At 38.4% G+C, this 17,210-nt stretch overlaps 1 protein-coding gene across 1 annotated transcript in view; it reads right to left on the bottom strand.

Moving 5' to 3' along the window:
• Window positions 1-17,210, bottom strand: part of SHROOM4 (shroom family member 4) — a 241,808-nt gene that overhangs the window by 121,484 nt on the left and 103,114 nt on the right. The window lies entirely within an intron of this gene.

Here is a 17,210-nt window from a genome sequence, read left to right as displayed (position 1 = left end):
AGTGTCTGGGGGCAGTAAGTTCTCAGTGAATGTGAGCTCTGATTATTGCAGCAAGGGGGTTGACTCTGAAGACTTTGAAGGTGGCTTCCAGCTCAACCTTCTGTGAATGGAATCACAAAATATACAAAGGTCATTTATCAATACCTCTTCAACAAGTGCCTAGCACAATGCTTTCAGTGTCTGTCACACAGTGGGCACTGGGTAAAACTTGGGAATATAGGTATTACCTGTTCCACCACAGGCTACAGAATTTCCACTGGTCAAGAGCAATCTTGGCAGGAATGTATTGAGGCTGGGAGGTAGGCATTGAAACCAAAGGAAGAACTACCAACCACTGGAGTAGGCGAAAGCAAAGCAGAATGTCCCTTAAGGATCCTTATTTACATCTACTTTGGTATGTAACATTTTTTCTATCACAGAGGTGAGTTCTACCTATGGGAACATTAATTTCATCCATGGTGACAGGAGTCGTCTCATCCATCCTTTAATCTATTCTAAAGTTTTTGGTTAATTTTTGGTAAAGTTTTTGTATGCAAGGGACAACATGCTAACTGCTAGAGATACAGAAATGAATGAGGCACACATAGCTCCCAGATTCAGGTGTGGATTACCATCTAAAGTTCACACGTCCATGGAGATGGGCAGGTGAATAAAGGTCCAACCTATGAATGGAATCAAGAAGAGATGTTTGTTTGTTTGTTTATTTCTCTTGGGGGCAAAAAAGTTGAAGATGATTAAACCATATAATTCTTAGGGAAAGTCAAGTTCTAAACTGGACAACTAAGGACTGGTTTTTGCTGCAGGTATTTTTACATTTACTTCTACTCTTGTTCCAATCTTTCTTTCAATCTTTTATAGCATCGCTCCAATCTATCCCAATACTGTGTAAGTTAGAATATTGATGAGCTTTTGGTTGGCCAGCTCATGTGCAATTTGGCAGATGAGACCTCCTGAGCTCAGAGAAAAATGTTAATTCAGGATTTAAAAAATCCCATCAAATAAATTGAAGTTCTGACTTAAATCACAGACTGTTATTAAATTTATTGCTGCTAACCCAACATTTTTTAAAATTAACCTTTGTCTGACAAATCATAGGTTAGCCAAGTGACATTGAATATATATACCTTTGTTCTAGTACCTGGGCCACCACTCAAGACAAAACAAGCCAATATTGGTAAATGGGGAACAACTTTCAGCAAATTAATTAGGATCTCTTATTTCCATTGTCATCATCATTATTATTTCACAGTCACTGCTGCCAAAAAAGAAAAAGAAGCAAAATGCTATACTTGAATGTCAGAAGTTCTATGTGAATGACTTATTCCTTTGGCATCCATGGAAAAGTATCAGGCAGGATTTTCAACAGGCATTAGTTATCAGAAAGGGCTTCCTTAGGCTAACAAAGAACCATAAACGGGAGTCTAACTAATGAATACTAATAGATTTTTCCTGTTGATCTACATTAGTCTTAATTCACTCTACCTATTTTTAAATTCACATAACTCAATTATCCATATTACCATTAACCATAGCAAGTCTTTCCTTCAATTCAGTTCAATTCAGTTCAGTCGCTCAGTCGTGTCCGACTCTTTGCGACCCCATGAACCACAGCACGACAGGCCTCCCTGTCCATCACCAATTCCTGGAGTCCACCCAAACCCATGTCCATTGTGTCGGTGATGCCATCCAACCATCTCATCCTCTGTCATCCTGTTCTTCTCCTGCCCTCAATCTTTCCCAGCATCAGGGTCTTTTCAAATGAGTCAGCTCTCCGCATCAGGTGGAGAGCTTCAATATGTATTGATATTAAGTACCACCTCGGGTTTATTAAGCACTTTGTTATATCAACAAGATTTGTTTATTCTAGATGAGAAAATGAAAGGGGGTACCTCTGGGTTAATCCTCCACAACAAAAAGGAACCACAGACCTCCAGAATACAGAAAGCCCACTCCAGATACAGCAATCTAAACAAGATGAAAAGGCAAAGAAATACCCAACAGGTAAAGGAACATGAAAAATGCCCACCAAGTCAAACAAAAGAGGAGGAGATAGGGAATCTACCTGAAAAAGAATTTAGAATAATGATAATAAAAATGATCCAAAATCTTGAAAACAAAATGGAATTACAGATAAATAGCCTGGAAACAAAGATTGAAAAGATTCAAGAACTGTTTAATAAAGACCTAGAAGAAATAAAAAAGAGTCAATTAAAAATGAATAATGCAATGAATGAGATCAAAAACACTTTGGAGGGAACCAAGAGTAGAATAACGGAGGCAGAAGATAGGATAAGTGAGGTAGAAGATAAAATGGTGGAAATAAATGAAGCAGAGAGGAAAAAAGAAAAAAGGATCAAAAGAAATGAGGACAACCTCAGGGACCTCTGGGACACTGTGAAACGCCCCAACATTCGAATCATAGGAGTTCCAGAAGAAGAAGACAAAAAGAAGGGCCATGAGAAAATACTCGAGGAGATAATAGCTGAAAACTTCCCTAAAATGGGGAAGGAAATAGCCACCCAAATCCAAGAAACCCAGAGAGTCCCAAACAGGATAAACCCAAGGCGAAACACCCCAAGACACATATTAATCAAATTAACAAAGATCAAACACAAAGAACAAATATTAAAAGCAGCAAGGGAAAAACAACAAATAACACACAAAGGGATTCCCATAAGGATAACAGCTGATCTATCAATAGAAACCCTCCAGGCCAGAAGGGAATGGCAGGACGTACTGAAAGTAATGAAAGAGAATAACCTACAACCTAGATTACTGTATCCAGCAAGGATCTCATTCAGATATGAAGGAGAATTCAAAAGCTTTACAGATAAGCAAAAGCTGAGAGAATTCAGCACCACCAAACCAGCTCTTCAACAAATGCTAAAGGATCTTCTCTAGACAGGAAATGCAGAAAGGTTGTATAAATGTGAACCCAAAACAACAAAGTAAATGGCAACGGGACCACACCTATCAATAATTACCCTAAATGTAAATGGGTTGAATGCCCCAACCAAAAGACAAAGATTGGCTGAATGGATACAAAAACAAGACCCCTATATATGCTGTCTACAAGAGACCCACCTCAAAACAAGAGACACATACAGACTAAAAGTGAAGGGCTGGAAAAAAATATTTCATGCAAACGGAGACCAAAAGAAAGCAGGAGTCGCAATACTCATATCAGATAAAATAGACTTTCAAATAAAGGAAGTGAAAAGAGACAAAGAAGGACACTACATAATGATCAAAGGATCAATCAAAAAAGAAGATATAACAATTATAAATATATATGCACCCAACATAGGAGCACCGCAATATGTACGGCAAACGCTAACAAGTATGAAAGAGGAAATTAATAGTAACACAATAATAGTGGGAGACTTTAATACCCCACTCACAACTATGGATAGATCAACTAAACAGAAAATTAACAAGGAAACACAAACCTTAAATGACACAATGGACCAGCTAGACCTAATTGATATCTATAGGACATTTCACCCCAAAACAATCAACTTCACCTTTTTCTCAAGTGCACACGGAACATTCTCCAGAATAGATCACATCCTGGGCCATAAATCTGGTCTTGGAAAATTCAAAAAAATTGAAATCATTCCAGTCATCTTTTCTGACCACAGTGCAGTAAGATTAGATCTCAATTACAGGGAAAAAATTGTTAAAACTTCAAACATATGGAGGCTAAATAACACGCTTCTGAATAACCAACAAATCATAGAAGAAATCAAAAAAGAAATCAAAATATGTATAGAAATGAATGAAAATGAAAACACAACAACCCAAAACCTATGGGACACTGTAAAAGCAGTGCTAAGGGGAAGGTTCATAGCATTACAGGCTTACATCAAGAAACAGGAAAAAAACCAATTAAATAACCTAACTCTACACCTAAAGCAATTAGAGAAGGAAGAAATGAAGAACCCCAGAGTTAGCAGAAGGAAAGAAATCTTAAAAATCAGGGCAGAAATAAATGCAAAAGAAACTAAAGAGACCATAGCAAAAATCAACAAAGCTAAAAGCTGGTTTTTTGAAAAAATAAACAAAATTGACAAACCATTAGCAAGACTCATTAAGAAACAAAGAGAGAAAAACCAAATTAACAAAATTAGAAATGAAAATGGAGAGATCACAACAGACAACACTGAAATACAAAGGATCATAAGAGACTACTACCAGCAGCTCTATGCCAATAAAATGGACAACTTGGATGAAATGGACAAATTCTTAGAAAAGTATAACTTTCCAAAACTGAACCAGGAAGAAATAGAAGATCTTAACAGACCCATCACAAGCAAGGAAATCGAAACTGTCATCAAAAATCTTCCAGCAAACAAAAGCCCAGGACCAGATGGCTTCACAGCTGAATTCTACCAAAAATTTAGAGAAGAGCTAACACCTATCTTACTCAAACTCTTCCAGAAAATTGCAGAAGAAGGTAAGCTTCCAAACTCATTCTATGAGGCCACCATCACCCTAATTCCAAAACCAGACAAAGATGCCACAAAAAAAGAAAACTACAGGCCAATATCACTGATGAACATAGATGCAAAAATCCTTAACAAAATTCTAGCAAACAGAATCCAACAACATATTAAAAAAATCATACACCATGACCAAGTGGGCTTTATCCCAGGAATGCAAGGATTCTTTAATATCCGCAAATCAATCAATGTCATACACCACATTAACAAATTGAAAGATAAAAACCATATGATTATCTCAATAGATGCAGAGAAAGCCTTTGACAAAATTCAACACTCATTTATGATTAAAACTCTCCAAAAAGCAGGAATAGAAGGAACATACCTCAACATAATAAAAGCTATATATGACAAACCCACAGCAAGCATCACCCTCAATGGTGAAAAATTGAAGGCATTTCCCCTGAAATCAGGAACAAGACAAGGGTGCCCACTCTCACCACTACTATTCAACATAGTGTTGGAAGTGCTGGCCACAGCAATCAGAGCAGAAAAAGAAGTAAAAGGAATCCAGATAGGAAAAGAAGAAGTAAAACTCTCACTGTTTGCAGATGACATGATCCTCTACATAGAAAACCCTAAAGATTCTACCAGAAAATTACTAGAGCTAATCAATGAATATAGTAAAGTTGCAGGATATAAAATTAACACACAGAAATCCCTTGCATTCCTATATACTAACAATGAAAAAACAGACAGAGAAATTAAGGAAACAATACCATTCACCATTGCAACAAAAAGAATAAAATACTTAGGAGTATATCTACCTAAAGAAACAAAGGACCTATACATAGAAAACTATAAAACACTGATGAAAGAAATCAAAGAGGACACAAACAGATGGAGAAACATACCGTGCTCATGGATTGGAAGAATTAATATTGTCAAAATGGCTATTCTACCCAAAGCAGTCTATAGATTCAATGCAATCCCTATCAAGCTACCAACGGTATTTTTCACAGAACTAGACCAAAGAATTTCACAATTTGTATGGAAATACAAAAAACCTCGAATAGCCAAAGTAATCTTGAGAAAGAAGAATGGAGCTGGAGGAATCAACCTGCCTGACTTCAGACTCTACTACAAAGCCACAGTCATCAAGACAGTATGGTACTGGCACAAAGACAGAAATATAGATCAATGGAACAGAATAGAAAGCCCAGAGACAAATCCACGGACCTATGGACACCTTATCTTCGACAAAGGAGGCAAGGATATACAATGGAAAAAAGACAACCTCTTTAACAAGTGGTGCTGGGAAAACTGGTCAACCACTTGTAAAAGAATGAAACTAGAACACTTTCTAACACCATACACAAAAATAAACTCAAAATGGATTAAAGATCTAAATGTAAGACCAGAAACTATAAAACTCCTAGAGGAGAACATAGGCAAAACACTCTCCGACATAAATCAAAGCAAGATCCTCTATGACCCACCTCCCAGAATACTGGAAATAAAAGCAAAACTAAACAAATGGGACCTAATGAAACTTAAAAGCTTTTGCACTACAAAGGAAACTATAAGTAAGGTGAAAAGACAGCCCTCAGATTGGGAGAAAATAATAGCAAATGAAGAAACAGACAAAGGATTAATCTCAAAAATATACAAGCAACTCCTGCAGCTCAATTCCAGAAAAATAAATGACCCAATCAAAAAATGGGCCAAAGAACTAAACAGACATTTCTCCAAAGAAGACATACAGATGGCTAACAAACACATGAAAAGATGCTCAACATCACTCATTATTAGAGAAATGCAAATCAAAACCACAATGAGGTACCATTACACGCCAGTCAGGATGGCCGCTATCCAAAAGTCTACAAGCAATAAATGCTGGAGAGGGTGTGGAGAAAAGGGAACCCTCTTACACTGTTGGTGGGAATGCAAACTAGTACAGCCGCTATGGAAAACAGTGTGGAGATTTCTTAAAAAACTGGACATAGAACTGCCATATGACCCAGCAATCCCACTTCTGGGCATACACACTGAGGAAACCAGATCTGAAAGAGACACGTGCACCCCAATGTTCATCGCAGCACTGTTTATAATAGCCAGGACATGGAAGCAACCTAGATGCCCATCAGCAGATGAATGGATAAGGAAGCTGTGGTACATATACACCATGGAATATTACTCAGCCATTAAAAAGAATTCATTCGAACCAGTCCTAATGAGATGGATGAAGCTGGAGCCCATTATACAGAGTGAAGTAAGCCAGAAAGATAAAGAACATTACAGCATACTGACACATGTATATGGAATTTAGAAAGGTGATAACGATAACCCTATATGCAGAACAGAAAAAGAGACACAGAAATACAGAACAGACTTTTGAACTTTGTGGGAGAATGTGAGGGTGGGATATTTCAAAAGAACAGCATGTATACTATCTATGGTGAAACAGATCACCAGCCCAGGTGGGATGCACGAGACAAGTGCTCCGGCCTGGTGCACTGGGAAGACCCAGAGGAATCGGGTGGAGAGGGAGGTGGGAGGGGGGATCGGGATTGGGAATACATGTAAATCCATGGCTGATTCATATCAATGTATGACAAAACCCACTGGAAAAAAAATAATAATAATAATAAAAATTAAAAAAAAAAAAAATAAAATGGGAAAAAAAAAATAAAAAAAAAAAAACCAAAATGCTTAATTATGGCTGCATCAAAAGCTCAGGCATTTTTCATTCCCTACTGCCACTCTGGCTGCCACCATCTGAATCCTTGCAGGGACTCTTTATTGGAATGTAGCCTCAAGCCAATTGTTCATGCCACTTTTTCTGTTCCATGCCCTTTCTCAGTCATCAGCAGCATCACCTTCAGAACATGAATAATAATAATTCCATTTTAGCCCAAGTGTGAGGATTTGCAGACAACAAACCAGAAAATTATGGGCACTCAGCACAATCCCAAAGTACAGACAGGGCCAGATCAGGAAATGAAACTCCATTTGGTTGAAGAGCCCTTGGACTATACTCCAAACTAGCTCTTTCCCAGACCCAGGGAATTCACTGAGCTATACAACAGATTCCTTCTTACTCCTCCTGACTTTTGGATTCTCGTAAAAAGTATTGCTCACTGGTCTTACTCCTCCTTCCTCCACCTCTATATTCATGGGATCTAGCATGTTTTCCATTTATTGTTTGGCATCCTGACAGCCAGTTCTCCAGGTCAATGGCTCAACCACATATTTGTTTATATAAAAGATAAAGCAGCTGTTCATTTTTTCTAGCAAGGAAAAGGAAAGAAAAGGGAAAGAAGAAAGGGCAAAAAAAACAATATGTATATTCTTCTATAAAAGATATTGTTTTTCCCTTCCTACAGTGCAACTTATAACAGGTTGGGGTGCAGGAGAGGTGTGAATCAACAAACATGTTTGGAATAGCATGTCCTGCTTGAGGGGCTATACAGCAGCATTTGATGCTATCCATTCAGTATGGCTGGTCAACTTTCCAGCTCTTCCTGAATCAGCCCTTCAAGGTTTCTTTCTTGTTTCATTTGAAGTGTGGTGAATTCTCAGATTGTACCCAGACACATTGGAATATCAGTAATAAACACACATCTTTACAAAGACCAATGTAAACAATAGTTAACTTATGTGTCACTTTGGATTATTTAAGTGATCATTGGGCTCGCAGTGAGTGGCTCAAATAATTGAAAATTGATTGCATAGTCAAATAGCCAAAAGCCAGCTGGTGTTTGGAAAGTTGGGAAGGGATGATACACCTTGTGTGTGTGTGTGTGTGTTCACTCAGTCGTGGCTGACTCTTTGCGACCCTATGGACTGTAGCTCACTAGGCTCCTCTGTCCATAGGATCTCCCAGACAAGAATTCTGGAGTGGGGTTGCCATTTCCTTCTCCAGGCCATCTCCCTGACCCAGGGATTGAACCTGTGTCTCCCATGTCTCTTGCACTGGCAGGTGGATTCTTTACCACTGAGCCACCTGGGAAGCCCAATTGACCTTGGACAAGTCCCTTTCCCCTCCTTTGGCCTCTTCTACCCTTATTGGTTAAAAAGTGGGGGGTCTGACTAGATGACCTCTGAGGACCTGTGGATCTCTGACATTCAGTGACCTGTGTACAGTTAGCAAAGTCATGCATTATCATTCTGCTGACACAGATAATCCCACTGTGCTTTGCCTTCACTCATGTTTCATTCCTATGAAACTGACTAAGCAACATCCATCTCTCATTTCCCTGTGGTATTTATCCATTGTTTCAGAGTGGTCCATCAAGGTTGAAACATTTGTAAAAGCACAGCTGGGATACTGAGAGAAATAGATTCCTGAAGCCACATTTTGTGCTAATGAGCTGGTGAACTGGAAATTTTTGATGAATCCTCAATGAAGCATGAAGTGCTCTAATATCTGTCAACAAAGTGACAAACTGGCTTCTTGAGAGTAAAGACAAAGAAAATGGACTTAACAGTATTTATTGGCTTTCTAGTAGCTTTTATACTAAACAAAAGATATTAGCAGATACTTGGGGTTCCCGGGTGGTGGTGAAGAATCTGCCTGCCAATGCAGGAGATGTGGGTTCCATCCCTAAATCAGGAAGATCCCCTGGAGTAGGAAATGGCAACCCACTCTAGTATTCTTGCCTGGAAACTCCATGGACAGAGGACCCTGGTGGGCTATAGTCCACAGGGTTGCAAAGTATTGGACATGACTGGATGACTAAGCACACACACATGGCAGATACTTGCTTAAGTTTTTTGGCTAAACTAGGAAATATGAGAAAGTGAAAGAAAGAAAAGTTAAACCAGATTTATCTTGTGGAAAAAATGCATCAGCAGGAGAAATATCATCAGTAACAATAACCAGCAGGTACTGAATCCTTATTACAATAGTGTAAGAGCAGTATTAAAAGTCAATGGTGATTGGTTCAAGATGGTGGAATGGAAGGACATGTGCTCACCTCCTCCTGTGAGAGCACTGAGATTGCAACTAGCCATTGAACAACCAATGACAGAAGGATGCTGGAACCCACCAAAAAAGATACCCCATGCCCAAAGACAAAGGAGAAGACACAATGAGACAGTAGGAGGGGCACAATAACAATAAAATCAAATCCCATATCTGTAGGGTAGGCGACCCACAAACTGGAGAACAGTAATACCAAAGAAGTTCTACCACTATTGTGAAGATTCTGAACCCCATATCAGGGTTCCCAACCTGAGGATCTGGCAAAAGGAGTAGAAATTGCCAGGGGATCTGACTTTGAAAGCCAGCAGGATTCAATTGCAGTACCTCCACAAGACTAGGGGAAACAGAGGCTCCACACTTGGAGGGCATAAACAAAATCTTGTGTGTATCAGGACTGACAGGGAAGGAACAGTGACCTCATAAGAGACTGAACCAGACATACCTGCTGGTGTTGGAGCGTCTCCTGTGAGGCATGGGTCAGTGGCAGCTTGCTGCAGGGACAGGGGCACTGCCAACAGCAGTCCTGGGAGGTGCCCTTTGACATGAGCCCTCTTGGAGATCGCCATTAGCCCTAACATAGAGCCTGTAGACCCTAGGACTGGGTCACCTCAGGCCAAACCACTAACAGGGAGGCCATGCAGTCCCACCCATCAGCAGACAACTGGATTAAAGTTTTACTGAGCATAGCCCTGCCTGCCAGAGCAAGACTCAGTTTTTCCTACCACCACTCCCCCCATCAGGAACCTTGCACAAGCCTCTTAAATAGCCTTATTCATAAGAGGGCAATCAGAAGAAGCAAGAACTACAATCCTGCAGCCTCCAGAATGAAAACCACAATTACAGAAAGTTAATCAAAATGAAAAGGTAGAGGATTATATCTCAGATGAAGGAACAAGATAAAACCCCAGAAAAACAATCAAATGAAGTGGAAATAGGCAAAGTTCTAGAAAAAGAATTCAGAATAATGATGGTGAAGATGATCTAGGAACTTGGAAAAAGAATGGAAAAGATGCAAGAAATGCTTACCAAAAACCTAGAAGAACCAAAGAACAAGCAAACAGAGATGAACAATATAGTAGAAGGAATCAATAGCAGAATAACTGAGGCAGAAAAACAGATAAGTGACCTGGAAGACAGAATGGTAGAAATTACTGTCACAAAACAGAATATAGAAAAAATAATGAAAAAAATGAAGAGAGGCTAAGAGAACTCTGGGACAACATTAAACACACCAACATTCATATTACAGGGGTCCCAGAAGAAGAGAGAGAGAAGGGACTCAAGAAAATATCTGAAGAGCTAATAGTTGAAAATTTCCATAACATGGGAAAGGAAATAGCCAGAGAGGCCCAGGTAGGATAAACCCAAGGAGGAATACACCAAGACATAGTAATCAAACTGACAAAAATTAAAGAGAAAGATAAAATATTAAAAGCAACCAGGAAGAAATGACAAATAACATACTTTAAGGGAACTCCCATAAAGTTATCAGTTGATTTATCAACAGAAACTCTAAAGTTCTGAAAAGGAAGTACCCACAACCATAAATAGTCTACCCAACAAGAGTCTTGTTCAGGTTTCATGGAGAAATCAAACGCTTTCCAGACAAGCAAAAGTTAAGAGAATACAGCACCACCAAACCAGCTTTACAACAAATGCTAAAGGAACTTCTCTAGGCAGGAAACACAAGAAAATGAAAAGAGCGACAGAAAAATAAATTCAAAACAATTAAGAAAATAGTAATAGGATAATTGGCAGAGGAGCCTAGTGGGCTCAGCCCATGAGGCTGCAAAAGAGTAGGACATGACTTAGAGACTAAACAATAACAACAGCAATATGATTATATGTATCAGTAATTGCCTTAAATCTAAGTGGATTAAATGCACCAACCAAACGACATAGACTGGCTGAGTGTATACAAAAACTAGATTTGAATATATGCTATCTACTATATACCCACTTCAGATCTGGGGACACTTACAGATTGAACGTAAGGGGATGGGAGAAACTATTCCATGCAAATGGAAATTAAAAAAAGAAGCTGGAGTAGCAATACCCCTATCAGACAAAATAGACTTTAAAACAAAGACTGTTATAAGAGATAAAGAAGGACACTACATAATAATCAAGAATTCAATCCAAGATGAAGACAGCATAGTTACAAATATATATGCACCAACATAGTAGCACCTCAATATGTAAGGTAAATACTAACAACCATAAAGGGAGAAATTGAAAGTAACATAATAACAGTGGGGAACTTTAACACCCCACTTTCATCAATGGACAGATCATACAGACAGAAGATTAATAAGGAAACACAAGCCTTAACTGACACATTAAACCGGGTGGAATTAATTGATATTTATAGAGCATTCCATCCAAAAGCAGCAGACTACACATTTTTCTCAAATGCACATGGAACTTTCTCCAGGATTGGCCACATGCTGGGCTACAAGGTAAACCTTGGTAAATATAGGAACATTGAAATCACATAAAGCATCTTTTCTGATCACAATGCAATGAGACTAGAAATAAACTACAAGAAATAAAACTATTTAAAGAAATACAAATATGTGGCAGTTAAACAATATGTTACTAAACAACCAATGGATCACTGAAGAAATCATAGAGGAAATAAAACAATACCTAGAGAAAAATGAAAATGAAAGCGCAATAGTTCAAAACCTATGGGATGCAGCAAAAGCAGTTCTAAGAGGGAAGTTTGTAGCAATATGATCTTACCTCAGCAAACAAGAAAAATTGCAGGTAAACAACCTAAACTTACACTTAAAAAACTAGAGGAAGATGAACAAACAAAACATAAAGTTAGTAGAAAGAAATCATAAAAATCCAAGCAGAAATAAATGAAATAAAGACAAAGAAAACAATTGTAAATATCAAAGAGCTTGTTCTTTGAAAAGATAAACAAAATTAACAAACCTTTAGCCAGACTCATCAAGAAAAAATAAGGGAGAGGACTCAAATCAATAACATTAGAAATGAAAAAGGAGAAGTTAAAACTGACCCCACAGAAATACAAAGGACCATAAGAAACTGCTATGAGAAACTGTATGCCAATAAAATGGACAACCTGGAAGAAATGGACAAATTCTTAGAAAGGTACATTCTCCCAAGACTGAACCAGGAAGAATTAGAAAATATGAACAGAATAATCACAAGCATTGAAACTGAAACTGTGATTATAAACTCCCAGCAAATGAAAAGTCCTGGACCTGATGACTTCACAAGTGAATTCTTTGAAATATTTAGAGAAGAGTTAACACCTATCCTTCTGAAAATGTTCCAAAATTGCAGAGGAAGGAAAACTTTCAAACTCATTCACCCTGAAACCAAAACAAGACAAAGATACCACACAAAAAAATAAAATTACAGGCAATATCACTGATGAACATAGATGCAAAAATCCTCAACAAAATACTAGCAATCTGAATCCAACATTACATTAAATATATCAATCACCATAATCAACTGGAATTTATCCAGTGATACAAGGATTTTTCAATATCCACAAATCAATCAATGTGATACACTACATCAACAAATTGAAGAATAAAAACTATATGATCATTTCAATACAAACAGAAAAGGCTTCTGACAAAATTCATCACTCATTTGTGATAAAAAAAAATACTCTCCACAAAGTGGGCAGAGAGGGAACATACTTCAACATAATAAAGGCCATATATAACAAACCTACAGCTAACATCACACTCAATGATGAAAAGTGGAAAGTATTACTTCTAAGATCAGAAACAAGAGAAAGATGTCCACTCTTCCCACTTTTATTCAACATAGTTTTGGTAATCCTAGCTAAAGCAATCAGAGAAGAAAAAAAATAAAGGGAATCCAAATTGGAAGTTAAACTGTTACTGTTTGCAGATGACATGATACTATACATAGAAGATCCTAAACATGCTACCAGAAAACTACTAGAACTCATCATGAATTTGGTAAAGTTGCAGGTTATAAAATTAATAGACAGAAATCTGTTGTTTTTCTATACACTAACAATGAAAGATCAGAAAGAGAAATTTCAGAAAATTCCATTTACCATCACATCAAAAAGAATAAAATACCTAGGAATAAACCTATCTAAAGTGAAACTGTTAGTCACTCAGCCATGTCCAACCTTTTGCGACCCCATGGACTGTAAGCCACCAGGCCTGTCTGTCCATGGAATTCTCCAGGTAAGAATACTGGAGTGGGTTGCCATGCCCTCTTCCAGGGGATCTTTCCAACCCATGGATTGAACCCAGGTCTCCTGCATTGCAGGCAGATTCTTTACCATCTGAGCCACCAGGCAAGCCCAAAAGCAAAAGCTTAGTCTTCCCATGTGGTGCAAGTGGTAAAGAACCCACCTGCTAATGCAGGAGATGTAAAATACATGGTTTTTATCCCTGAGCCAAGAAAATCCCCTAGAGGAGGGCATGGAAACCCATTCCAGTATTCTTGCCTGCAGAATCCCATGGACAGAGGAGCCTGGAGGGTACAGTCCATGGAGTTGCAAAGAGTCAGACAAAATTGAAGTAACTTAGCATGCACAGATCCACCTAATAAGGTGACAAAATATGTGTACTCTGAAAACTATAAGATATTGATGAAAGAAATTGAAGACGACACAAATAGATGGAAAGATATACCATGTCCGTGTATTGAAAGAATCAATATTGTCAAAGTGCTTATACTGCACATGGCAATCTACAGATTCAATGCAATCTCTATCAAATTACCAATGGCATTTTTCACAGAACTAGAAGAAAAAAATCTTAAAATTTGTATGGAGACACAAAAGACCCCAAATAACCAAAGCAACCTTGAGAAAGAAAAACAGAGCAGAAGAATTAGGCTCCCTGACTTTAGACTATACTACAAAGCTACAGTTATCAAAATAGTATGGTACTGGCACAAAAAATAGATCAACAGAACAGGATAGAAAACCCAGAAATAAACCCATGCACCTATGGTCAATCTATGACAAAGGAGGGAAGACAGACAATTTTGCAAAGACTGTCTCTTCAGTGAATGGTGCTAGGAAAACTGGGCAGCTACTTGTAAAAAAAAATGAAATTAGATCATTATTTAACACCATACACAAAAATAAGCTCAAAATGGGTTAAAGATCTAAATGTGAGACTGGGCACTATAAAACTCCTAGAGGAAAACATAGGTAGAACATTGACATAAATCACAGCAATGTTGTTTTCGATCTGTCTCCCAGAATAATGGAAATAAAAACAAAAATAAACAAATGGGATCTACTTAAATTCAAGAGCTTTTGCACAACAAAGAAAACAATAAACCAAGCAAAAAGACAACCCACAGATTAGGAGAAAATATTTACAAATGATGTGACTGACAAGGATTAGTCTCCAAAATTTACAAACAGCTCATGATGCTTAACAGCATCAAAGCAAACAACCCAATCAAAAAATGGGCAGAATACCTGAATAGGCATTTCTCCAAAGAAGACATACAGATGGCCAAGAGGCACATGAAAAGATGTTTAACATGGCTAATTATCAGAGAAATGCAAATCAAAACTACAATGAGATATCACCTCACACCACAAATAATAAATGCTGGAGAGGATGTGGAGACAAGGGAACCCTCCTACATTGTTGGTGGGAATGTAAACTGGTACAGCCACTATGGAGAACAGTATGGAGGTTCCTTAAAAAACTAAAAATAAAGCTACTATATGACCTTGCAATTCAACTCCTGGGCATATATCTGGAGAAAAACATGATCCATGGATTCTTGCACCCTAATATTCATTACAACACAGTTTACAAAAGCCAAGACATGATAGACACGAACCTAAATGTCCATCAACAGAGGAATGAATAAAGATGTGGTACATATATACAATAGAATATTACTCAGCCAGTAAAAAAGGAAATAATGCAATTTTCAGCAACATGGATGGGCCTAGAGAGTGTCATACTGAGTGAAGTAAGTCAGATGGAGAAGGACAGATATTGTACAACATCTCTTATATGTGGAATCTAAAAAGAAATGATACAAATGAATTTACAAAATAGGAAGAGACACACAAACTTAGGGAGCAAACTTAGAGTTGCAGGTGGGAAGAAAAGGGGTAAGGGATAGTTAAGGAGCTTGGGATGGACATGTACACACTGCTCTATTTAAAATGGATGACCAACTCTGTAGCACATGTAACTATACTCAATGTTATATGCCAGTCTGGATGGGAGGGGAGTTTGGGGTAGAATGGATACATGTAAATGTATGGATGAGTCCCTTCACTGTTCACCTGAAACTATCACAAAATTGTTAATTGGCTGTACCCCAATTCAAAATAAAAAAGCTTTTTAAAATGTCAATGGCATGATTGTGAATACCTTTGCTTGCTATGAAATATTTATTGGAAAAACTAGGCAATTAACTGAAACTTCGTTGTCCAGTTCTAGGGCTTCTAGCCAGGTTATACCACAGTCCTGAACCCACAGGTTCATCCAGTTGGTTGAATTCATAGATGCAAAATCATATATTTAAGGGAGGGCAAACTCTAAGATTCTTGAGCTTCCATAGATTTTGGTATCCACGGGGGTCGTAAAACCAATCCCTCATGGATACCTAGGGACCACTGTACCCGCCCATTCTCCTACCTCCACCAGCTTGTCTACTGTCTAAGAAGGCAAACAACATAGCTAATTGTGTGAATTAACTTTTTTGAACTACATAAATGGAAAAGGTCCACTCAGAATACAGTAACTATGAAAGTGAAAGTGAAGTCACTCAGTTGTGTCTGACTCTTTGCGACCCCATGGACTGTAGTCTACCAGGCTCCTCCATCCATGGGATTTTCCAGGCAAGAGTACTGGAGTTGGTTGCCATTTCCTTCTCCAGGGGGTCTTCCTGACCCAGGGATCAAACCCAGGTCTCCCATACTGCAGGCAGGCGCTTTCCCATCTGAGCCACCAGGGAAGCCCAACAGTAACTATATTGCTTTAAAAAAAATAAGTATATCCTCTGGAACTTCCCTGGTAGTCTAGTGGTTAAAAATCTGCCTTCCAGTGCAGGAGACATGGGGTTCAATTCATGGTCAAGGAACTAAGATTCTACATGCTGCAGGACAACTAAGCCCACGAGCTGCAACTACTGAGCCACACACCACAAGAAGAGCTGGCATGCCCTGCTGAAAGATGCCGCAACTAAGACCCAATGCATCAAAAAAAAAAAAAAAGCATATTCTCTGAATGTCTTTTTATAACTTTTGGAAAGATTTTCAAGTTTTGAGTAACACTCCAGACAGCAATTCAGCAATTTGGCCTTTTCTGTGTAATCAGCAGAGAGAAAACGTAGAGATGGAGATAATCTGGCCTTGAGAAGTTTAACTATCAGGAATGGATCATCAAATAATAGATAAAGTCTGTGCTTATTCTGAAACTGAGTTTGACTTGAGCAGACCACAAGTTGGGGCTGTTTCTGATCTTCCCTCTCTTACCCCACTGGTATCCCCGAGAATCTGCTCATGCTAGGAGGAATTAATCAGAGTGACCTGGACAAGGGAGATGCAGGGTTTGAAACCTCTGCAGCCTATTTGCCATGGCTTTCAACAGTCTGGGCTGCAGACAAACTACCTGCCCTTAACTTGTTTCTTTATTTTTAAATTTTTAATTGGAGGATAGTTATTTATAATATTATGTTAGTTTCTGCCATACATCAACATGAATCAGCCATAGGTATACATACATCCCCTCCCTCTTGAACCTCCCTCTCACCTCCCATCCTTC

This window comes from Dama dama, chromosome X (genome assembly GCF_033118175.1).
Source record: "Dama dama isolate Ldn47 chromosome X, ASM3311817v1, whole genome shotgun sequence".
Taxonomy (NCBI): domain Eukaryota; kingdom Metazoa; phylum Chordata; class Mammalia; order Artiodactyla; family Cervidae; genus Dama; species Dama dama.
This window is presented reverse-complemented; position numbering and strand designations above follow the sequence as displayed.